This window comes from Manis pentadactyla, chromosome 12, assembly GCF_030020395.1.
Source record: "Manis pentadactyla isolate mManPen7 chromosome 12, mManPen7.hap1, whole genome shotgun sequence".
In the NCBI taxonomy this organism is placed as follows: Eukaryota; Metazoa; Chordata; class Mammalia; order Pholidota; family Manidae; genus Manis; species Manis pentadactyla.
The window spans coordinates 76,856,935-76,862,934 of NC_080030.1; the positions used below are offsets into that span (position 1 = coordinate 76,856,935).

At 35.6% G+C, this 6,000-nt stretch overlaps 1 long non-coding RNA gene across 1 annotated transcript in view; it reads left to right on the plus strand.

Annotated features, from left to right (window-relative positions):
• Positions 1-3,540, plus strand: part of LOC130679827 (uncharacterized) — a 94,510-nt gene extending 90,970 nt beyond the window's left edge. The window contains exon 4 of the long non-coding RNA XR_008992784.1: positions 3,272-3,540. This is a non-coding gene — a long non-coding RNA (uncharacterized LOC130679827). The remainder of the gene's footprint in view (positions 1-3,271) is intronic.
• Positions 3,541-6,000: the final 2,460 nt, after the last annotated feature.

The window sequence follows — 6,000 nt, forward strand, 5'->3', positions numbered from 1 at the left end:
GAAAAAGAAAAATCTCTGTATTCTGAGAACACAATTGAATAGAGATAAACAATACTGATTGGAAAAGTATATTTTAAAATTAACTCAAGAATCCCTCTCACCAAGTCCTTTGGTTTTAGATTTTACTGTTTGCACAGGAACTTTCATTTTCTGTACCTACTTGGTGGTTTAAAGCAGTGGTTCTCAAACTTTACTGCACATCCAAATTACCAAGGGAATTTGTTAAAATCCAGATGGCTGGGCCCTAACCCCAGGGTTCCTCCATGGCTGGGGTGGGACCTAATCATTTGCCTCTCTAGTAAGTTTCCAGGTGATGCTGGTCATGGGCCCAGGTAAGCTAGAACTTAAACACCTCTAAAAAAAGTTCACTGTAACTGTGGAAGAATAATGTGAATATTTGATTTAGTAGTATTCTTCCTCATTCCAAAATTGATTTGAACAATTCTCTAAAATATACACAATAGATCAAAGTTTTAAATTAACAAAAACTAACTAACATGAAAAGTAAGGGTTGAGTAGTAAAATCAAAGAGCACACACATATAGAAACTATTTTAGGAAGTAAGATAAAGAAAATAAAGTGTATTTTATTATTTATCAAAATATGCATTTGGGAGTATCAATTCTACTTAGCAAATCTTATATCACTTCTGATCTTTCTCTTATTTCTGAAATGCTTTGAAGCTTACATAATAGAACATTTATCTATTCTAAAGTGAAGTAAAAATGGAAAATTGCCTGTCCAATCCTGGGGAAATCAGCCATGATATGAGATTCATTTCATTCTTCCTCGTGTACATACACTGCTTTCAAACACAATAGAGTGAAATGGAAGGAGTGGTGACATGCCTGGTTTATTTAATAAAGCTGTGTATAGTAGATAACTAAACTGAAAAACTAAAAAAAAAAGCATTGGAATTTGTAGATTCCTTATCTTTAGAGGGACACAAAATCAAAAGCAGTAGGCTGTCCAAGCAAATGAAGCAAGTCAGGTGGAGACCTTGGCTGTGACGTGGCATGCTGTCCAGCAGGGGCTTCTATGATCCCACAGTGTCCGAGTGTGGGTTTATTGCAAAAAGCCAGGACTTGGATTTTTATATAAAATGTCATGAATTTTAAATGTTGACAACAAATTCAATAAAAAAATTAAGACTATGTGGGTCAAACAAAACTCCTGTGGACCAGATTCAGCCTTATTAATTTGCAAACTCCAGTGTCTTTAGGGATTAGTTTTATGTGGTCAGTTACCAACTCTTCTCTGCACTCTGGGGAAATATTTCTACCTAAGCACTCAGTCACAGCAGAGCTAAATCATTTGCTGACTGCTATGATTTCCTTTATGGATTGGATTTTCTTTAACTCACTGATTTTCCAATTGTGTTCCTAAATTACATCATCATCATCTGGGAGCTTGTTCAAAATGCAAATTAGATTTGCCCACCCCAATGGGCAACTTTTAGATGGCCCTCCCAGCTCTGCTGAATAAGGAGCTCTGGTAATGGAGCCAGAAATCTGTTTTAACAACCCCCTGCATGTGATTCAGATGCTCACTAAAAGTTTGAGGGCCCCAGTTTATTTGAAGAGAATTGAAGGCAGCCTCATTAAACCAGAACAGATTTCCTGGGTTAGTAATATGATGACCTTCTTACCAGCATCCTAGAGCCAGAGCTCCCTGGTTATGTGACATATCAAACGGTGATGTGTATTATTACTCCATTAATAGATACTTTGACCTGTCACCTTTAAAAAGATACTATTCACAAGTGGCATGGAGCATCTCATTTGACAAGTTAGCTAAATAGCTGTCAGTTTGGAGACTGGTATCAATGGCCATTTACTTATTCTTGCCAACTCTTCCACATGTGGTTGGTGTCAGCTGAAAATACTCTCATTTCCTCCCTTACCCACACTTATTTTGTGGAGCAGCCCTTGAATATTTTTTGAGGATCAATAGAACATTAATAGATAGGTCCTTGTAACTACTCTTGTTAATGGGAAAATAGCTTCAAATATACAAATAACAGGCAGATATATCTACAGGAGGATGCTTAATTCTGAATGAGAAACAATTCAATCTTAAACCAGTATATTTACCAATATCCAGATGTGTGTCAATAAATACCAACATTTCAATATGCTATTGATGTGAACACTTGAACATGCTACTTTCTTCTGTGTATTTTACATCATGTTGTTAGCATGAAGTGGTATAAGAAGAACTAGTGGGCATTAAGAAGACTGTTTGTTGTCTGTTGTCTTTCCTGACCCATTTGCATGCCTGGGTTTGGTCATTTGTATGACTTCCCTTTTCTCAGTCTATAAAATTAAAGACTGCACTGAATAATCTCTGAAAGTTCTTCAGCTCTGAAAACATCTTATGATATTAAAGGCTTACTGTCATGTGGATTATGAGTCTTAACTGAAGCTTCTTTAGTTGTTTAGCTTTCTGTGGATTGTGTATGTACATGCATTCCATTTAAATCACATGCTCATTTACTTGAAATTTTGTAGTAATACTTAGGCATTTATATATTGCTTTTCATCTTCAAAGTGCTTACCATATTTATGAGTCCTTCCAGCAACACTTTGAGGTACTTAAGTATTATTAAAACAGGGAGAAAAAAGTGGGGAGGGAAAGAGAGAGATTTATTGATTTTAAGTTATTTAGTGATCTGCCTCTGGCTAAAGGAAGAGAACATACTGAGGTGGCTCAATTAGAAACAAAAAAGTTATTAGAGAGAGAGAGAGAATATATCAGGGCTAGAATCAGAGCTGATTCCATGTTTCTTGTTAGGCCTTAGGATCAAACCTGCCTTCCTCTGAACGTTCTTAAGGGTTTAGAATCTTTCCAGATCTGCTCCTGAGTTTTCTATAGGATGAAGGCATTTTGATATTGTCTGCCTCTTTAGAGGGTAGAGATCACATTTTATAGTCATAATTCAGTTCATAATTGAAGTTTATTGGTGACGGTGTTAGGAGTTTTTTTTTTTTTCTGTTTTAAGCTGATCTAACTAAAATCAGGAAGAAATACACCTTTGTAAGGAAGTGAAGGTTTCTACTGCAAGAAAACGGCAAATGCATGGAGTGTATGCTTTCGGCTGCTAGCTTGTAGTCTTATGTTTTCACTGTAGGTTTCTAGAGAGCAATTCCTTTTAAAATAATGCCAAACACATGTTGAACTTTGTTAACCTTTATTCTTTAATGAAAATTTAACTCTGGGAAGAGTGTATAATCAGAGACCAAGTAATGAAATTATTGCTTAAAAATGTTAGGTTTGATTTGAAGATTCATAAGGCTGACACTGAAAGAACAGTATGAGTGGAGTGAGAGGCTGTGCGGAAGAACGGCAAGGAGAAAAGGATGCAGCGGAAGAAAAGGAGGACAAGTTCTCTGGAGGAGACGTGCGTGACTGCAGAAGAATCACCCTACCGTCCAGTGCCCTCCAGACAAGTTCAAAGACAGGAAGACTAGTATTGTGTAGGTCAAAAGTACCTGTATGAATGTGATTCTCTTGTATGAAATTAGATCACTTTTAGCACAATGTTATACATTTTACTTTAAAGATTCCTTCAGATGATAATAAAGATGATGATCGTAATTCTTTTTCCTCTGTTTTAATCCAAGAATTCATTTCTTGGTAAATTCCTGATTTTCTATTTCATAATTTTAGAGAGGTTTCATGGTCATAGAAATTTGTGAAATGGCTGCTTAAGGTGTATTTATATATAAAAGTTTTATGTTACAATTAAAAAAAAACCCAACAAACAACCTCAAGCTAGTGCATCAAGATTTAATGACTTGGCTGTGAAAATGCAGCCTCGCTGAACCGTGTTTTCACATTGGACAGTCTTCTCTTGGCAACGATTTCAGATTGTCTATCCTGGGACTAGTTATAACTGCCTTGCTCTCACTGTTACGAAAACATGTGTTTGCCTCAGAAAATACTTTCCTGTTTTCATGTTTATTGGCTCACCACATTTTATTCTCTGCAAGTACTAAAATTTGCTGTCAGATGAGAAGACGGTGTGGCTGAGAGTGGCCACTGGCCTGTTGCTGGCAGAGCTGCTCCCAGTGCTGGTACACTTCCCTGAGGCCTCAGCAAGCCTCGCGCCTGGTGCTCACCTTAGCAGGTTCTGAAATGTGATGGTTTCTGTTGTTATAGTTTGATAGGGCTTTGAGGTAACTAATCCTGCAATGCTAATCTACTAATAAGAGACCTGTTCATAGAGACTTGGTAATTTGTGTATGAAAGAGAGATAGACTATTTTTGAAATTGATCTACTCAGGAGAATTCCTTGTCCCATCCTAGATCAGGTACCAAAAGTTTTCATGGAAGAAAAGAATCACCACATACAAAGGAAGCTGACAAACCTTGGTGCTATTTTGTCCAGGCAGTGGTAGAGCCAGGAAAATTGTCCTGTTTTCACTAGTCCTCAGAAGCTCTCTCTTCCTTCCATGGTGCTGAAGAAATGCTGGCAGACTTTCACCTTGCAATTCTTGTTTTCCTTGACATTGCAGCTACTGAGGTAGAAGACATTTGTGCTCTGCAAAGCTGCTCCTTAACAACTACTACATTCTGCTTTGTATTTTGATGAATTGTCTACACATTTGCTGCGTTAAACAAATTTATTTATTTATGTGTCAAATAATGCTATATTAAACTTATGTTCTTTAGGCAGAAATTATATTTTCTTAATTTTGGTATCTCTGTCCTCATAATTCTGTCTTACACTGTAGACACTCAGCATAATGACATCTATTTATTCAGTTAACACTTATTTCCAGGCCCTCTTTTTGCTTGTTTTTTCACCAAATAGTTCCTCCTATGAGGTACCTGAATAGTGGTCTGACTAGAAAAAAATCCCTACCCTGTGTTTAAAATATTTTATATTTCAGATCCATAATAATTTCAAAAGAAACATAGCATTATCCTCTTCCTATATAGCCATCAAGTGTGAAACCATATGGTTGAAAATAGATTATCAAACAAATATGGCTTTTGCCAAGGAAAAAAATAAATGCAAAATGCCATTATTTCTTCAGACACTGCAGGGACTATATCCGAATATCAAAATATAAATTGCTATATCTTGAAATTCTTCTCACATAGTTACATTTAAGAGGGTGCCAGGAAAGAGTGTTCAGGGTCCATATATTTCAAATGTGTTAGGATATGCTTCGTTGGAATTTTGCTTAGTAACACTGTGCAATGCAATATCGATTTAGCCCACACTATTTCTCCAGAGTGAGTTTTAAAAAGGAAAAAGAATAAAAATGTCTAAGGCTCTACTTATAATAATGTCAAGTAGACTTTGAAAATGGCCTTAACTAACCTGATTTCCTAGGTTAACCTGATTTCTGTTGAATTCAATTGACTTTTTAAATTGTCTTCTTTTTGTAAAAGTTTTTGAATAGATAATATAGTTCCATAGTTCAAAAACTAAAAGGTGTAAAAACTATTCAAAGATAACCCTCTATCCTTATCCCTTGTCTGTTTGTCCCCCAACTCCATCCCTGTCTTTCATCATCAAACAATATTCCTTTTCAACTTTTCACATTGTATATAAAGAGTTTTGCATTCTGTTTTATAGCTACAGAGTATTCAATTGTAAGGATGTACATAATTAGTATAACAGTCTTCTATTGGTATACATTTAGGTTGTTTCCAGTGTTTTGCTATTATATACAATCATTCAGTGAATATATTTGTACAAATGTAATTTTGCAAATAAGCAAATATATTGGTCAAGTAAATCCTCAAAGATAGAATACTGGAACAATTTCTGTGTGTACTTAATAATTTGTTAATATTCACAAGTTATTATCATAGGGATAGGCCAAATTTACATTCTTCATAGCAGAGAGTGACTGTTTCCTCACAGGTATATTTTCAAACCTTTAAATTTCTGCCAATCTCCTAGATGAAAAATAAAATCAGTGTAATTTTAGTTTGTACCTCTCTTGTCCTCTCTTATAATAAGTGAGGTCAGTGTCTATTCAT